Genomic DNA, 19,699 nt, shown 5'->3' on the forward strand with positions numbered 1-19,699 from the left:
CACCTGATGTTGAACACCCAAAAAACAGAATTCATTCTCATCTCACCTCCAAACCACACTCCAAAGATAGACCTTTGGTTAAAACACCTAACCTCCTTCGACTGTGTCCCCCTCATCATAGACTCGACCAAATCCCTAGGTGTCTCCATTGACAAACATTTGAATATGCAGTCTCACATCTCTATTTTCACCAAGGGAGCTAATCATAAGATGAATATCTTAAGGAAACTCAAACGCTTCTTCCCTCAGGCTGATCTAAAAATTGCAGTACAAGCCCTAGTACTGCCAAGATTAGACTAAGGAAGCACCACCCTCTCTTTTCTCCCTAAATACAGGCTTGCACCGTTGAGAGCAGCCCTGAATGCTGCGGCTAGACTGGTATTAGGAACCAAAAGAAACCGTCACATTTCACCAACCTTGAAAGCACTGAATTAGTTGCCTTATGAGGCAAGAAAACACCTTAAAGTGGCATGCATGACGTACAAAGCAATTCACAACAATACACCCAGTTACTTGGCGCTAAAGCTGGAAAAATCTGGATGTGGCAGACAACTACGAAGTGCGAGCACTTTCCTTCTGAAACCACAATCCTTCCAGAAGAAGAGAACAGGCTGCAGAGCTTTCTCAGGGATTGCACCAAAGATTTGGAACTCTTTACCACCACTAGTGCGTGGAATCACTTCCTTTACTGCTTTCAAAAAGAAAGTAAAAAGACTACTAATGAACACATTCTTGTCCTAAGTTTTAAGTATGGGATGTATTTTAGTATAAGAATTTTCATCACAGCCATTGTTGCTCTATAATGGTATGCAGCTTAATGTTTAGCTGGCTGTGAATCCGCTTGATCATCTATACTTTTTATATATATACTCTTAATCGTTCAAAGTTATAATATGTAAGTCTGATAGTACAATTTCCTATCGTTCAGTAACTGTCTAGTGTACAACGTTCTGCAGAATCTAATCTTGGTCCTCTATATTTGATATGTATATACTTTTTATTTCTATTTGTACACATTGGAAAAATTGTTTTTGTGTAGACTACCTCATCCATTTATATTCTTCTATTGTAAAGTGCTCTGATACCCTCGTGGGTCACGTTCGCATTATATAAATAAATAAACTCCACGTTCTGCTCTTCACTCCACAACGGAACAGAGGGTTATTTTTGTTGGCACACCCGAAATGCATTATCAAGCGTGTGGGAGAGACTTAAAGGGTGTTTGTGATTGCCGATGAGATTTTCTGAGCCGTTCGCAAGAGCCACAAGATTTTCTAGGCATCCTCGTGGTCCTGCGAGAGTTTGCGGTCACCAACACATCATGTGAGTGTGCCAGGGGACTTCTGGAAGAGGGTTTTGTGAAGAATGCAAAACTGAATGCGCAGGATCTACAGCAACTGCAATCTGGAGAAGTTTCTCTCCCAGAGCAGCACCAAATCCTTTTCAAAATGATGATTTGGAGTGAAAAATATTCCGCAAATTTACATTTGGCTATATTTTATTGTGCAAGGATTCCATTTCTTTTTTTCTCTTTTTTTTCAAGAGGAAGTAAGTGCCCCAGAGCCTCCAACTTCCTGTTCCTGTCCAAAAGGCGCCTCCCAGTGCTTTGTCCATCTCCTGGTCACTTTTTGTTTGGATTTAGAGCTGGAAGGATCACTCTTTGTGTCTGCTGCATATTATATCATTGGGTTTGAGGACTTTGAATTTGAAATTTCACAAGTAAGTTGGAGAACTGGAGTTGTTTGTTTGATTGGGGCGGGGTCCTCCTTAGGCCTCCTTGTGTTAATTGTTTTCCAGTCTTGCTTCTTGTTGTTGTGATGGGACCATGTATCTGGCGACAATTTTGTGAAGACAGTCAGTGTGCTTTTGCTAAAGGCCTTCAACTTTGAGCATTCAACCAATGTGCCCCTTTGCCATATGCTTGCATGGATGGTTCATCACTTAGATAAGCAGCCTAATAAATTAATAATTAGACTCCTACGGATCATTTTTATTTTTTACTTATTTATAATTATTTCATTATTTTAATTTCTTAAAGTAGCATGATTTGGCATCAATCAAGAACATTATCCCCATGTCTGCTATGTGATATTCACAAAAGTATTCACTGTCAAGGGATTGTTTCATTCCATTGTCATTTGTCAGCTGCAGCTCCCTGAGTGCCCCATCCACGCCATTTGATGCACAATGCAAAACCGTTACATTTGCATTTTTGTTGTTGTTCTTCTTTCCTATCCTTCCTGAGTGTACTGTACTGTACAGTACACAATGAAAGCCCTTGTTGTTGCCAAAGTCTCACAAACTAAATTATATATTATTATATTTGTTTGTACTAGTAATTATTGAACAACAACAATGTCACATTTCACTGATGTTCTTCTTGCTTCTTTGCTTTTAGGTGCACGAGATGAGGAGACATCACCCATTGTCTTGCCAGACAAAGGCCAGCGCCCTGTGCACAACTTCACATGATGTGTGACCACAGACATCTCTTCAACTTGTGCACCTAAAACAAGTGCAGCTGCTTGCTAACTGACATTTTCATGATGGCCTCAAAAAAGGCACCAGCACTAAAAAGTCAAAGTTGCCAATGAGAAGAAGAAGACACCAGCATGTTGCCCAGTACCCTTTTTGGGAAACCAAAAATTGCCCTGCAGCAGTGGTGTCCAGGGAGAAAGCTGGGAGCAGCACCCCCGCATCAGCAGACCCACCCCACCAATCTAGGCCCAAGCCCATGTCTGCCGCAGAGGCAGCCAGTCTAATCATGACAATGCCGACAAGCAGTGATGTTGAAATTGACTTATTGTTTTCGCAAAGTAGTACCAATCAATGCAGGAAACTCAGATAAGTGGTCAACAGCAGCTGCAACCACCACCAATACTAGTAGTTCCTCCCGAAGTAGGGGCAGTCCAGGAGATCAAGCTTCCTGTTGAGGAAGAAGAGCAAGCCACTCTTTTAGAAGATCCATTGTCTTCCAGATCCCCAGCAAGAAAAACGGGGGTAAGTTCATTAACTTCTTCTCCAAGCTCCCTTCTGATGATCTAAACACCACTTGGGCCAGCCTCAGTCTAGGAGTGAGAAAGACACGCCACGCTTAGGAGGCAAGGCAAGGGAAAGGGAAGGTTCCAGAAAGCCTTAGATCTATGGGGTAGATGTAGAAGAGGAGGATGATAACAAGCCAGTCATCATGAATGTTAGCCCCGCCCCAGTGGAGACCGACATTACCCCATCCCAAATTCCTGTGAGGGATGTAGCACAAATACCACCAAGACAGATACCACCAACACCACCTCCAGCTGCCAGATTTACAAAGTCCTGGCAGCGACCTACATCCACTACAACCACATCAGTAGAATTAGGTACTGCAGAGTCAAACATCACGCCCACCTACTAGTTCATCCGATATTGCAAGTGGCACAAGAAGAGTCAGAAAGTTGACCTCCCCAGTTCGGGACTCATTTTTGGCTAGCCTGAAGGAGGTGAACATTGCTATATGCTCCATTTAATAAGTAGGTTCTGGTCATGGTAAGCTTGGAACAAACTATGGTACCAGAGGCCAAACAACCCATCTGAGAAAACACCATTTGATCCAGTGGGAGATGCTCCTTAGCAACCAAAAAACTGCAAGTGTTGATGGTGGAGGGGATGAAGATCCCATCATGGTGGGAGGTGAAAAAGAGGGAGACATTTTCTCCAGTTCACAAAGCAGCCCTTTACCCAGCAATGCTGCAGTACAGCCCACATCATCATCAGCAACATCACAATGGCACAAGAGTAAGGTTGAGACCAAGGGTTCCAAGACAAGAGAGTTCCGCAATGAAAAAACATGCATTGAGCCTAACATTATCTGGTCTCAAGAAGTCTACTGCGTAAGTGGCACCAGAAAAGAAAGACAAAAATCTAGGCTACCACTCCCAACATGTTTAGGCTGGAGGTGCTGTACGTACATAACCACCCAACTGCACGTTTGTACACCGTGAAGTTGGCTAAAATGTTAGCGCTGGACCTACTCCTTTTTCTTTCATGGAAGGGATGGGTTTTCTTAAATTTGGGGCAGACATCTGCCCTAAGTGGAAGGTTCCCAGCCGGTCATATTTCGCCAGAGTTGCTGTACCAGCACTACATCATGACATGCTAGAATTGCTTGGACGAACTTTGCAGCAGAGTGATATTCACACTATCCACCTGAAGACAGACTTGTGGACCAGATGCCAAGCTACTGAATATATGTGCATCACTGCACACTGGATCTCTTTTGTCGGGGTTAGAGAAGAGGCTGGTTTTGACACTGCTGACATTTGTAACAGTGCTCAATAGCATTCTACAGTAGCCATGTTTGCCATGGAGTAATCACATACTGCTGCAACCATTTTGAAAGACTTTAACACTAAGTTCTTTGAATGGCTGTGACTAAGAGGGTTTAACTTTGGTTTTGCTTCCTCGAACAATGGCTGTAATATAGTTAAGGCCATGGCCGATGGTGGCTATTTCAGGGTCCTGTGTTTAGTGCACTACATTAACATCATTGTTAAGACTTTCTGAAAAAAGAAGACCAACTCAACAACTTACTGACCACCTGCAGAAAAATCTGCACACTTATCAGCCATTCTTTTAATGCCCAGAAGCAGCTGAGGAACATTCAACGTGATTAAAGGATGCCAGTTAAAGCAATCATCCAGGAGATGGCAACACATTGGAACTTAACTTATTGCACGCTTGAATGTCCGTTTGAGCAGTACAGACGAATCAATTATTATGTCATGCAAAGCAGGGATGCAACTGTGAAAGGCATGATCATTGACATGAACCAATGGGGCCTAGTTAAATGCCTGAGAGACATTCTGCTTCCTTCGAGGTATCCACAAGTGAAGTCAGCTAGGAGGACTGTACCATGGGCCAAGCTATCCCATTGTTGCACATGCTACAGGAACAGCTAAAGGAGGTGTCTGCAATATACACAGGTGTAGAGGAAATAAAAGAAGCATATGAGTTGGCGGAGAGCTTAATACTTCGCTTATCATCAAGTACAAGGGTGCAACAAGGCATTATGTCATCCAACCTTTACATTTGTGCCACAGTACAAACTATTACTGGACACTTTCATTCCTTTTTCAGATGGGGGTGTTACAACTACAAAACTTGAATAGCTGTGCTAGCCAGTGAGCTACAAATAGAAACAGCCTGGAATTAGAGGCCTGCTCCTCCAGGGCACAACTAGTACTGCACGGCAGCCTTCAAGTTCAACTAAAGAGACCGGGGGTAGTGCGGTTGGCTCACAGTAGCTAAAACCACCAACTACAGCGAGAGCAACATCAACAACAATAAGTACAGGAGCCTCAGCCCCAAAACCGGCAAAGGGGTGGTTTCTACTGGCTGGGCCAAATCCAGCGCTGAGGCAAAGGAAAAAGAGGCTGAGCAAAACGGAGTACCCATGACCATTGAGCGATGGTCCAGGCCTATATGGATGACCATTGCTGTATTGGTATAGGAAAAAGCGCCAATGGCCAGTGCTCAGCAGACTGGTGATAAATTATCTGGCTTGCCCTGCTGCAAGTGTCTCTGCTGAGCATGTTTTAGTGCTGCTGGTGCCATTCTGACAGTGAGAACGACAAGTCTCTCACCCCAAAATGTGGAGAGGTTAACAATGATCAAAATTAATCAGCACTTTATATCATACCTGAATTATCACAGCAGTAAGATGATGATTTTGACTCAGGTCATGGGAGTAGTGTGTTAGGTGACCTACTTCTGAGTTAACCACCTGAGTTTGACAAATTCTTCTTCCCTGACAACAAGGCTTTCTAGTTACTTTGACGTCCGAACACCCCCCCCCCAAAAAAAAAGATATAGCTAAGGAACATTATTTACTTCATTATTTGTTTGTGTCTGCCTGGTACATAAATCTATACCCACCCTCTTATTCTTTTATTTCCGGATCAGAGTTGCAACTGTGTGCAGTCAGTGAAGAAGTAAGCCCCGACTTGCACTAAGGCCATTGCCCTCGAGCAAGATATTGGATGGAGAATATAAACAAATGTGTGCCTGTCTCCAACCCTGGGCCCTCAATCTCTATCCTTTCCTAGCCTACAAATACTGCCCCAGAAGAACAGGTAATGTTATGCGCTGCACGCTGAGTGATTGTGGTTTGTTGTGAATGATGTCTACAAATATACACACAAAAATGGGACTCAAGTCAATTTTTCCCATCTTGTTGTTCAAAAATTGTACTACTACAGGCTGATCCATTGCATTTTGAGTCGGGACGAGTCTGGACTCTGGACTCACTCAGGACACTTTTGGTACGGAGTTGGGCACATTATTCTCTGAGTGAGAGTCAGGAGGATCATAGATGATTGATGGAATGACTCAGGTCTTGGGGGTGAGCGTGACTACTTCTAGAAATGCCACCAGAAGAAGATGGAAGTTTTTAGATTTACTGAAACCAACCGATTTGTATGATGATGACTTTGAAGTCGCCTGAAGGTAAACAACAACACCAGACCAGACCTACATGTCTGTGTAACGGTGGTGATGATGAGTGTGATGTGACTGACAGTGGTGCATTGATTTTTTACTTCATTTGGAAAATGCTATGTTGCTCTGTGTGCTCAGTGCTGTCTGGCTCAAATCTGAAGCTAAGTGTAGGTTGAGTGGGGAGCCTGTTGGAGGTAACTGCCGGAAACAGACATGATTTAGCCACACTGCTTCTGAAAGGCTTCTTGTTTCACTCCTTTTGCAGTTTAACATTTCTCCTTTGATTTTTCAATATCTTTTTTGTTTTTACATCTACAGGCCCTTTACTCTGTGCTATACTAGAAAAACAACTCACATTTTCCTTACCAGACAGCTTTCGCCAGGCACTCAGGATTGACGGACGGACAGTCCAAGAGGAATGCAGAGATGCAACTCCCAATTTGGCAATACAGTATCATTTGTTTTCTCTTCAATCATTATGACTTTTTGTGTATTATTTTTGTTGACTTATTTTGCTTATTTGACTCCTACAGATATTTTAATTTAATTTGCTATCTTTCATAGCCCGGTACAACGGAACATAATGTATGTAACTTGGGTGTGTCTGGGGGCAGACAGACAATTGGATAATTAATATACTGCCCTGTACTAGTCTAGTACTAATCATTATCATGCATCCATTTATTTTTCCTCCCATTACAGATTTATGATGGTCGGATGCCAAGATGAATGTCTTGTCCATGTGTAGTGTTTGTCTTTGTCAAAAAATTCCCTCAAATCCCCTTCCCATCCGTTCATTGAACCCCTAACTTTCTTCTCCCGGGCTGTATGATTTATTTAGTTGTGACTAAATTACATTTACACAATTAAATAATCACTCACTTGCTGGGACGGATGTGGTGAAAACAATACCAACTCAAGGCAGGGCGAGGAACTTCTTCTGCTCTAAGTATATATAGCCTACACTGGCAATATATATTATATTGCACACCCATGTACAGTATTCAAAATTCAAATTTTGTCCAGAGGAACATAATCCATCATAATTAATTGCCAGCATTATCATCCTTCTAGCACTAAAGGTTACGCTTGTCCACGTAAGGCTCATTCGATTTCAGTTTATAACTTGTACTAGGCTAGTCCACAATTCTGTTTTCTTTTACTTTATCATTGATTATCATGGTTTCTCGTTTGTCAGTTTTCTTCTTGTGTACTGTACTTCTACTAGTCATTCTCTAGTCTCCCTCAGGTTACTGTCTCATTTTCTTTTTTCCAACTGCTACTTTCTACTCCTACCACCACCATCGCTCCTTGGGAAACCAAACCATCACCATGCAGCCATAACTTCGCCTAATCAATCACAGGTAAGAGAAGAACTGTGGGGGATTAATTGAAGTGCAATGCCAATAACCTATATACTATGGAAATTAATTAATTCACACACTGAAACCCCTTCCGAGTCCATAGGAGTTAATATATATTTGCAGACTGCATAAACTATGAGGAGAGAATAGTAGGACAAGTGAGGGTACTGCATCTATCTGTTGGTGTGTTACTCTATATCAGCAGATTTAAAAAACTGGCTGAGGCCCTACTGCAAAGGAAACAGTGCGAAGTAAAATAGTAAACCCCCTCGAAAAATGATTTACGTCATATGTATTGCAAAACTAAAAAAAGTATTCCCCTAACAAATAAAAAACTAGAAAAGCCTCCTCCTCCAGGACCACTAGCCGCCAATATTCGTCCTTCATGGCCGCCAGCTTCCTTTGCCAGGTAATGGTTGCTCTCTCCCACCTGTCAGATAATAGATTGGGAGGAGTAGCTATATCAAGAAAGAAAAGAGACAAATTGTGACCAGTACTCTTAGCAAAACAGTAACACATAAAATTATTATATAGTTGCACAGTACCTCTAGCAGTACATGGCATTTGTAGTATCCTCGATTCCTCTTCCTCTAAGATTTGGATGAGTTTCAGGCATTAGGCAATATATGGAGTAGGCAAGTATTCTTCTTCTGTCTCTCGTTTAGCTAAAATTATTCTGTAGGCTTGCAAGCGCAGTTTGTCCCCTTGATAGAGATACTTGTGTCGCAGTCTCATGTTACTTTATTACTGACTGCAGGTGGAGCTGCTGTACTATACGATTATCTCTTTTTCTATTATGGCCATACTCTGTTAAATCAATGGCAAATGCTCAATTTCACTTTCATCCTGACTACTGCAATAAGGCAGGTGATATGATTACTAATGTGAATGATATACTGCACAACGTCACATGACATTTGGTACTACTGTTGTAACTATGCAGGCAATAGGCCATCTATGAGTGACACTGTCAAAATGATGACATGGATAGGGAGGGAATTGGCCTCGGAGTCTGAGACATTTGTCATGTTACCACCCAGGCGTCCTTGCTTGCCTTTTTGTTTGATTCATCAAACCCCCTGGAGGATTCCTTGTATCCATACAGTTTTACCCAACCAGGCAGGCATCTTTTCTTTCACCTTTCACCCATCCTTCAACAACCCATGCATCCTATCAGCAACCTATATGCATCCCTGGCACCCTTCACCCATGCATCCTTCTCTGCTAGTCATATATACATGTCACCTGTTCTTTCTCCTTCCATCCTTCTTTCCCTTTTCCATCAACACATCAAGGTCTGACTCTTAGTCTTCTTCATAAAACTTTCTTTGCTGAGTTGAAGAGAAGAGGTCATTAGTTACTTAACTCCCGCTAATGCTAATGCTAATGCTAATGCTAAAGTTAAATGTGTCTTCTTCAACTGTTCACAACATAGTCTCAACAGTACAGTGTACAGTGTGAAGCCTTGGAGCAAGTGTATGAAGTTGATTGTCAATAAGCAAGGAATATGACTTACCACCGCCCGCTACTGCTGCTGGCTCATACTCTGCATGCTTCCGCATCTGCTCCATCCTGGATGACGTCACTTTCCCCGCTGGCCTTGACACTGTTGGCAGTTATGCCTAGAAAAAACATTACACATTTTTTAGATGCCAAATACGCCTCCCCCTATTTATTATTTTCACTAGCAAGATTAAAAATACAATACATACACCAGACGCATCACTACAATTCAGGTACAGATGACTATAGTAGACAATATGTCCTATCAAAAAAAAATATCCGATGGGGATTGTGGGCAGCCAAGATGGCTGTGTGGAAGTAATCACGATGGCTCCACTGCCGAGGCCCCAACAAAGAATGTTTTCCTAGACAAATCTGCAAAAAAAAACTCACTTAAGGACCTATGGTGAATGGCGAGCGCTGACCGGGGCCGCTTGAAAATGGCTTGTAGAAGTACAGAGAGCACTTTATGATCTTCCCTCTGGAAAGGCAGCCGTCCCAGACAAAGTCCCCTTAGAACTATATAAAATCTTGGGTTATATAATTGCTCCACTCCTACATGACCTCTACAGTGGAGCGGCCGTCCTCCAAACTCATGGAAAGAGACCAACATAGTTGTATTTCCAAAAAAAGGTAAACCAGCGGACCTCCCATCGTCTTACCGCCCAATCTCCTTGATAAACTCTGACTCCAAACTATAAGCAAAGATTCTGGCTAATCGGCTGGGAGGGGTCATTGAACATCTGGTCTCCCCCTGGCAGCATGGCTTTATTCCTGGCAGGTCTACTACCGATCACACTTGTAGAGTGATTTCACTCTTTGATGCCATGGCCGGGACAGGAGGCCAGATGTCGATGATCCTTCTCGACGCCGAGAAAGCCTTCAATAGGGTGTCATGGGAGTTTCTTTGGAGTATATTGGGTAAAAATAATTGTGGGCCTATATTCATTAAAGCTATTAAAGCTATGTATAAAGAACCAGTAGCTAAGATTCAGGTCATGGGTATTGAGTCTGGGATAGTTAAGATATCAAGAGGCACAAGGCAAGGTTGCCCATGCTCGCCGCTTTTGTTTGCATTATACATCAACCCTCTGATTGTTAAACTCATGCAGACCCCCTTGATTAACCACATGGCTGCTGCGGGGATTTTTGCGCTGTGCTGAAATATTCAGATTCCCCTTCTTCATGACGAGCTCAGCTCGTCATCAGCACACGACACCCGTGGGTGATGACGAGCTGAGCTCGTCATCAGCAGCGAAAGGGTTAAACCAATCACCTCGGGCACTTTGATACTAAAATACTCGCATATGCGGATGATGTGGCGGTACTAACATCTGTCCCTATGGAAGCAATCACTGAAATAGAGGCAGTCACGCATAGGTTTGGAAGATATTCTGGGTACTCTCTCAATAAAGATAAAACCATCATACTATGCACCGAGAATATAGATTTCAGTGATCCCAGAAAGGCAGAAACAGCCGTGTATCTTGGGGTCTGTATAAGCACAAAGGTTCATGATATATGTAAAATAAACTACGGACCTTTGCTAACCACAATAAAACAAGATTTAACTCGGGTTAATGGCATACACTTGTCAATAATTGGCAACGCTAACTATCTTAAAATGAACATACTTCCCAAAATATTATATTTGTTTCGTGCTATCCCCCTACTTATTGAGGATAAATTATTAAGAAACATCGAGTCACAAATGGCAAAATTTATATGGCAGTATGGAAAAATCAAGAGGTCAATGAGATATTTATCATTACCACAGGAAAGGGGAGGGTTAGCCACTCCAAATATCATGCTCTACCTATGGGCCTCCCTCCTTCAGCAAATGGCTCCACTCTTTAACATCTCTAATCAGCCGGAGAATCTAGAAGGCACAAGAATACCATTGATTTATGAATTATCAATAGGGGTGGAAGCCCGAGGACTCTTACTTAGACAACTGGAACCTAGCTATTTCAAAAAAACGAAATTTAAAGTGATCAACAATGCAGGTAAAATATGGGCAAGAATATCGAAATATATGGAAATCCCTAAATTCACTAGATATACGCCTTTATGGCGGTCTTCACTTTTACCTAAACAAGTTAATGATGCTGTAGCAAAAAAATGGGAAAATCTGGGAATCACTACAGTTGGAGATTCTCTCGTTGGGGAATCCAGCACTAGATTTATGAACCTTCAAAAAAACTTTAAAATCTCTAACTGTGATTTTTTAAAATATATTCAACTCAATACAATTTTGACTCTGAAAGGACCTGTGATTAAGTTAGTTAAGATTTCTTTCCTAGAAATACTTAATTTCGACACGACTAGAATTCGAGCTATTTATAGTATGCTTCTAGGGAAGCTTCAAGATGATCTTGACCAAACCGAAGCCACATGGGCCGATAAACTAGACAACTCTGATGTAGATATAGATATGAGTCTGTCATTATCATTGCAACTCCTCCTTAGCTCTAATCTCAAGGCTCAGATCTATAAGACTATTTATAACCTTTATTATACCCCCGCTAAACTCTATGCCTGGGGCAAAAGGTCGAATGATAAGTGTCCTAGATGTGTAAGAGGCCCGGCTACACTAATTCATATGCTTTATGAATGTAACAAACTACTATCGTTTAAGAGGATGCTATCTGAGTTCTGGGAAGAAGTGTTTGGATATAGAGTTGCAGAATCTTCCACATTATATATACTAGGGCAGGACAGCTCTCTAGACTTAAGTGCAGAAGAAGAATCTTGCTTATTTATAGGAACAGCAGTATATAGAATTATACTAGCAGCCAGGTGGAAAGAGGTTGATCCACCCACGTTCCGAATGTGGTTATGTCGTTTCCTAGGTGTGTACAACCAGGAAAAAGCTATATATGCTTCTAGAGGTAGGCTGGCTAGAAGTCGAGGCGCTAGGATCTGGTCCCCTATAAATAGATGGAGTGAGTCTATTATGAATGTTTGAATTAAATCATTTTCATTGTAATTATTATTTTATTTTTTTAGCAGGTTTATAATAAGTATATGGAATGTTTGATGTGTTAATATGACTTTATGCAATTCTTTGTTAAATTTAAGATTTGTGTTTGTATTGTTTCCTTTTATTTGTTTGTGTTATCAGAGTTGCTTAATAAACAAAAAAAAAGAAAAAAAAGAAAAGAAAATGGCTTGTGTAGCATGGATGGTGCCCGATAGCAGGAAGGCCAGTGAGAGTTAGGCCCGGGTCCGAGCTTAGCCCGCTGCCAGGACGGAAAAGATCGTGTGCAGAAGTGTAGCTGTGAGACAGCCCTGAAGAAAGCCGCTGAACGATCGCAGCATCGCCTGCACAGAAGCGGGGGCTGCCGCAGCTAAATTTGTAGAAGTACCGATGCTGAAGGGACTGGGGCAAGGGCACAACTGCACTGAAGAACCAGTCGAGACCCCTGACCGGGGGTTCAGAGGCAGCCCAGAGCGGCAGAAGCTATGTGCCTGACTCCAAGATGGTGTCCGGCCGAGACACTCCATAGACAACGAAGTGAGCGGTCATAGGCAGAGTGACACAAGAGCGCTCACATGGGCGGCAAAAGCAGTGGTCATATCTTTGAGCACTTTCCCACAAGCCCCCTCCAGGGAAATACCAGCGGCTCTCAATCACACAGCAGGTTGCACCCAGGACTGGTGGCTTGCCTGTTATTGCGAGAGAAGGGGCAACAGGAAAATATGTAAACAGGGTAGAGGGGCTGCGCACGTAGCAGGAGAAAAGGTGCCAAGACAGGCCTCAGCACAAATCCACTGTGCTAAAAGCACTTCCCAGTAGGTGGGAATGAATTGGAAGCACTAGGTTCCTTTACGACTGAGCTCAGGGGGAAAGTGGATGCCAGCGAGGCCAGTGCAGTCATAGGGCTCATCTATACCACCAAAAAAACAGCAAAATCATAGAGTTTCCTCCTACTTCACCCCCACAGCCTACAAGGACCCACAGGTACCCACAACATGGGAAAACAACATGGTGCTATATAAGGAAGACCTTCTTGCTTCCCTGAGGGAATTCAAACAAGAACTGCGAGAGGAGTTAAAGGCAGGCATAGCACAATTCATGGACTTACTCAGGGCCGACCTTAGTGGTAGACTCACTAATTTGCAACAAGATGTCGAATCGATGGGGCAAGAGTAATGGATATAAAGACCACAACTGCAAACCTGGAATGAAGAACGGATCAACTGATAACAACTACACAGGACCTCCAAACTCAACTGCAAGCCATCTTGGTGACAAACGAGGACTTTGAGAACAGGTCAAGATGGGAAACCATACAAATTCAAAATCTTGAAGAAGGAGGGGAAGGAACGGACTTGGAGGCCTTTGTTACGGGCCTGTTCACCAAAGAACTAGGGACAGCAACAACAAAAATATAAATAGACAGAGTTCATAGAGTGGGGAGGCCCAACCAAGGAGAGGCTCATACACCACGGGTTATCATGGCAAAGCTGCACTCATTTAAGATCAAAGAGGCCATTCTACAAGCCGCTTGGAGGATAGAGGCAGTGAAGTTCCAAGGGTACACCAGTCAACTGTACCAAATTGTAGCACCAGCAACTCTGGCTCACCACCAGCAACTCAGACCAGTCACGGAGAAACTCAGGCAAGACAACATCAGACACCGCTGGACCTACCCCTTTGGATTTGGCTTTAAATACCGTAACAAAGCACACCACATAATTGAGGTCAAGGAGGCATTCAAATTGCTGGGCCTACTGACACCGGAAGCTGATGCTGAGGCAAATGGCGAAGACCAACAGGATAGCCCCTGGCAGGAAGCAGGAAAAGGGAACCGCTGCCAAACCCGTCGCCTCCCCAGATATCAGAATAAACAAGACACCCCTGAGGTAACTTGAAGGACACGGTCCCGATAGAACTATCAGAATGTACCACTCACCATACCACAGCTTAATAACGGCAGCTAACCTGTTCCTAAAATATCGAAGCTTATGATATCACTCTTTATCCCTATTCAGAGAACTCAATCATCACTGACAGTTGAAGGATTGAGGGCCGACAACTGTAAATGGAAAGTATCCACAGGACTCAAACCAAAGAAGCAGACTTTTCTTATGATGTAATTTCACTAAACAGATCTCGGCGGCGGACTATGGTCCAAATCGCCTCAAATACTTGACGGGCACTCTGGTGGTGACCGGAACTGTGGGCACATTGTCCTAATGTTACAGTTGTTGATGATTAACACCCATTTATTTTTTAAACTTTTTTATATGTTTTCTTTTTGTCCCTTTTTCTTTGCTTATTTTATTTACGGGGTCCTTGGAGGCGGGAGCTATGCTGATGGTGCAAAAAAGGACTACACAGACCTGATACACTCAGAATAAAGGCTGGGAGTGATTGGAGGTGAGATATTGCCGCTAAAAGGGATTCAAGAGAGGGACTCGCAGGTAAGGCAAGGTGAACACGGTTTAACAACATAGTACACATAGCCAAGATGGTGATCACCATGTTGACATCGTCGTGCATGAGGCTGTGAGCCCCCTGCATACATAATGTTAAAGCCGAGGGGGGTGGCGGTCCCCGTGGCTAGGGGTCCCTCTTGGCCCCCATTATTATAAAAAAAAAGAACCCCGGGGGTGGCGGTCCACGGGGCTGTGGGGAGGGCCCCGCATACGTAACATTAAAGCCCCGGGGGGTGGCGGTCCCCAGGACTGGGGGGCCCCACTGGGCCACCCATTATAATTAAGTACATTGTCCCCGGGATTTGGCCCCCCCAGGGCCAAATTACAAATAAAGCAGGCTTCGTTTTTTTTTTCACGGGATACGCGTATCCTATGCGCATACCGCGATTTAAAAAAAAAATCTTGTTTCTACCCTGCCACTTTACATGTTTTGCGTACTTGTTTTTCAGTTTTCTTGTGCCTCCGTTCTACCGAGACAAAAGATGGCTGCCAAAACTTCCTAGTTTGGAGTGTTAACAGACAGTTGACAGCCAATTAACATGCAGCTCGTGCTCGTAAAGCTATGCGCATGCTCCTCGGAGGATACGCGTACCCTACTTCATCGATAGATATATCTATGATTTTACTTTTGATTTTCTCAGGAACTACTGCACGGATTTAAACGATTTAACAAAAAGCGTGATCTGTGAACCAAACTCTACCTGTTTGCCTAATTTGGTGTAATTCCGTTCAGCAGTTCGGTCTGTAGCTGTGTCTAAATGTCCCTATGGAAAATTGCTTGGGGGAAACACGATTTGGGCCCCCCCTTATTTCTCAGCCCCCATTTGACGGATCGCCCCGAAACTTTCAGGATAGGAGCGTTGCGCCCTATCTTCTTGAAGAATTTCACAAAGATTTGTCAACCAGCGCCAAAGTTATTCTAAATAGAATGTTGCGGTTTTCCCATGGAAACTAGGTCCTAACTATAACTGCCTACTCGCAACTACCAGTAGGTAATATATATATATTGGTTACTAGGAGAGGCAGGTCCTCAATGGTGTTCACCAGGAGATCTGTACCCGCCATATCATACGATGGTACAGATACATCGATGATATTTTAATGATCTGGCGGGGGACACATGATGAGGCGGTAAAGTTCATTGATGCCCTGAATATAAATTCATTTAATTTGTCCTTCACATCACATATCAGTCAGAAGGAAGCTCACTTTCTTTATGTAACTTTGGAGGTCAGTCAGGACAGATTAGAAACTAAACTTTATAGGAAGCCTACTGCGGGCAATACTATACTGCAAGTGGGTAGTCATCATCCCCCGCACCTGATTCGAAGCATTCCCTACGGGGAAATGCTTAGAATTCGGCGTGTTTGCAGTACAGACACCCACTGCAAAGCAGCACAGGCTGCCACCAAACAAAGGTTTCTGGTGAGAGGCTATGCGGAAAACCTAATCGACATAGCAATCAGAAAAGCTAATGCCCTGTCCCGCAGCAATGCACTGATCCACAAGAAAGCACAGAGGGCCACAAATTCCGGTGGTATCCAACCAGTTAGACTCATTTGGACCTACAACAGCCAACACGGGGCACTGAGAAAGATAATCAATCAACACTGGAACCTGATCAAATTAGATCCAGTAATCGGAGAATACATGCCCAATAAACCAGCTATCACCTTCAGAAAAGCATACTCGTTACAGGATGCTATAGTTAAATCTAGCCGGGAGGTGATTCCGCCTAAAAACTGGTTAGCAGCAAGTCGAGGATTTAGAAAGTGCTCAAGCTGCAAGGCATGCTCACAAGGGCTCAACAAAACCGAGTTCCTAACAGCATTTTCTACAGTGCCTCGCATGATCAACAAACAGTTGACATGCAAAACGGAGTATGTGGTCTATGTGCTGGAGTGCCCATGTGGCCTGCAATATATTGGTAGTACCAAATTGCAGGTCCACAAAAGGGTACTCCAGCACATCAGAGCTAATAACACCAACGATGCCACATACCCGGTTGCAAGGCATTTTAAGGAGCACCACAACAACGACAGTGGACTCCTCAGATACTATGCCATAGACTCTGTAGGTCCTCTAAGGAGAGGTGGTAATAGAGATGGGATTCTAAGGGCACTTGAGACCAGGTACATCCTGGAAATGGACAGTAAGACTCCCAATGGTCTCAACTCCACGGAGGACTTTTACACGTGTCTATAGAGGCTCCTGTTTATTATTTTTAGGCATACCATCTCCCCGCCTGTCCATTTGTGGTTGGTATATCAGATAAAAATGCTCACTACTCATTATACATTACTAGTGACTAGTATAACTGTATATGAAACAAACAATTAAGTTAAATAGTCAAATTTGAGCAGTAATGTACTCACCTGTTATTTTCGATCAGAAGTTGCATCAGGCTGTATGTAAATAACAATTTCAGTAATTATTGTTTTTAATCACACTTGTTTGAAATTGCATTTGCATACTATAGTACTATGGTGTTAGGAGGAGTCATGGCAAGCGCGCGGAATTGATGTTGTTCAATCTCTTAAATATGCGAGTTTCAATTGATATATATTAGTCATAAGTAGACTTACATGTAGGTGAGGAGAAAATCAGACAAGCCTATTTTTCCAATCAATTTACTGCTATCAAATTGCATATGTAAATATTGCTATTGAGGCATCTGATACTGTTTCTTGTAAATAGTTGTAAATATATGAAATGCTCTGTATGTGTTTTACAATGACATAGGATTTCTTTTGTCATGTATTTATTCATTTGTCGGATAAAATTGTATTCAAACAGTTATTAACAAAATAGGCAGCACATGAATTGTCCCGTCTCCCCACATTAATCGCAATATGCTTCCTATAGCCATTTTGGACACTCCCCCATAAATCACCCAGCCAATCAAAATGTACTATTTTGAATGCACTAGCACTTTAAATTCACGCAACTCTCTCGGTGCGTCATGTGACCAAGGCCTCTGCGAAGGCCGAAACGTTATGCTGTCGTGGTGTACTGAGGAATAAAAAAACTCACCTGCACTCTGGGTCTTCCGTTCTCTTCCTGTTGATTGGCTCTGGATGGTGGCCACGTCGCTGAGAGGGTATGAGTGCGAAATATATATATATATATATATATATATATATATATATATATATATATATATATATATATATATATATATATATATATATATATATATATATATATATATATATATATATTCACAGAAAAAACCATAGGTTATAGTGGATATATAGTTAGAAATTTGCATTTAGAAAACCTTGAAAATTCAATGAAAAAACCATTGGTTATAGTCCATATATAGTTAGGAATTAGCATTTACAAAACCTTATTTTACTCGCATAAAACCATTGAAATTCCATATATAGTTAGAAGCGCTAACTATATATCGCGCACCCGCAATCCACTGCTGATGATGTCACATATTACATCATTCATGACATGGTCAGTGACATCACTGATGACATCACTGATGACATCTCAAATGACATCACTGATGACAACTCAAATGATTGTATGTGTCTGTAAAGTTTAAATATGTTTCACATATTGAAGAATGAGTGGATGTATAAGTGTCTGGATGAAGAATTTAGTAGGTGCATGACTGACTGTATGAGTGAGTGATTAAATGTGTCTCACTGAGTGCATGGGTTAGTGACTAAACTGTCTTAATTTGTGCATCAGTATGTTTGTTGTTGTGTAAGCTGCTGCATGTGTTGATCAGTAGCTATAAGAGTGACCATATGGGTTATTGATTGGTTGCCCAAGTATTTGAATGGGAGGCTGAGTGTGTGTGTGGGTGGCTGGGAGGTGCGTGACTCTGTGCATAGATGTGTAAGCAGTTGATTCACTCGGAGTATGAGTTCAAGAGTGCATATGGAAACAGCTATATGGGCGGTTGACTATGCATTGGTGTGTTGGTGAGTGAATGGATTTCTCATTGCTACATGTGCAAGTAAGTACGTATGTAAAACACAATACATGTGAGAGTTGAGATATATAAATAACTGAACATAAGAGCCAGTGAATGTGTGAGTGGCTGTATCGATCACTGTGAGCTTGTATCAGGGATTATATAAGAGAATAAATATGTGTTATTATATGTTTGAATAAGTAAGATGTGTATAACTTTATAGTTGAGGAAATGGAAGTGTGATTGATTCTTTGCATGACTGACTAGGTGTGTGAGTAACTCCATGGATGAGTGACAGTCTGTGAGTGTCTGTTTATACTGAGTGTATGTAAGGTTATATTAGAGTCTGAAGAGGTTCATTGTATTATCACATAAGTGATGTGATCAGTGATGACAAATGAGATGTCATCAGTGATGTCATTTGAGTTGTCATCAGTGATGTCATCAGTGATGTCATTTGAGATGTCATCAGTGATGTCATTTGAGTTGTCATCAGTGATGTCATTTGAGATGTCATCAGTGATGTCATCAGTGATGTCACTGACCATGTCATGAATGATGTAATATGTGACATCATCAGCAGTGGATTGCGGGTGCGCGATATATAGTTAGCGCTTCTAACTATATATGGAATTTCAATGGTTTTATGCGAGTAAAATAAGGTTTTGTAAATGCTAATTCCTAACTATATATGGACTATAACCAATGGTTTTTTCATTGAATTTTCAAGGTTTTCTAAATGCAAATTTCTAACTATATATCCACTATAACCTATGGTTTTTTCTGTGAATTTCATTGGTTTTTTAATAGCAAATATGAAAAGCTTTAAAATGTCAAGTACGTGATAGATAAAAACATTTTCGTATTTATGCACGCTGATGTGCTTTGAACGCTGCACCCCCCCTCCCTCCCCTCTTTTGTCTTAGTAGTACTCTCTCTTTGCAGATACTGAAGGGTAGTTAACGCAGGCCTTTACCCC

This window comes from Lissotriton vulgaris, chromosome 4_1 (genome assembly GCF_964263255.1).
Source record: "Lissotriton vulgaris chromosome 4_1, aLisVul1.2, whole genome shotgun sequence".
Lineage (NCBI taxonomy): Eukaryota > Metazoa > Chordata > Amphibia > Caudata > Salamandridae > Lissotriton > Lissotriton vulgaris.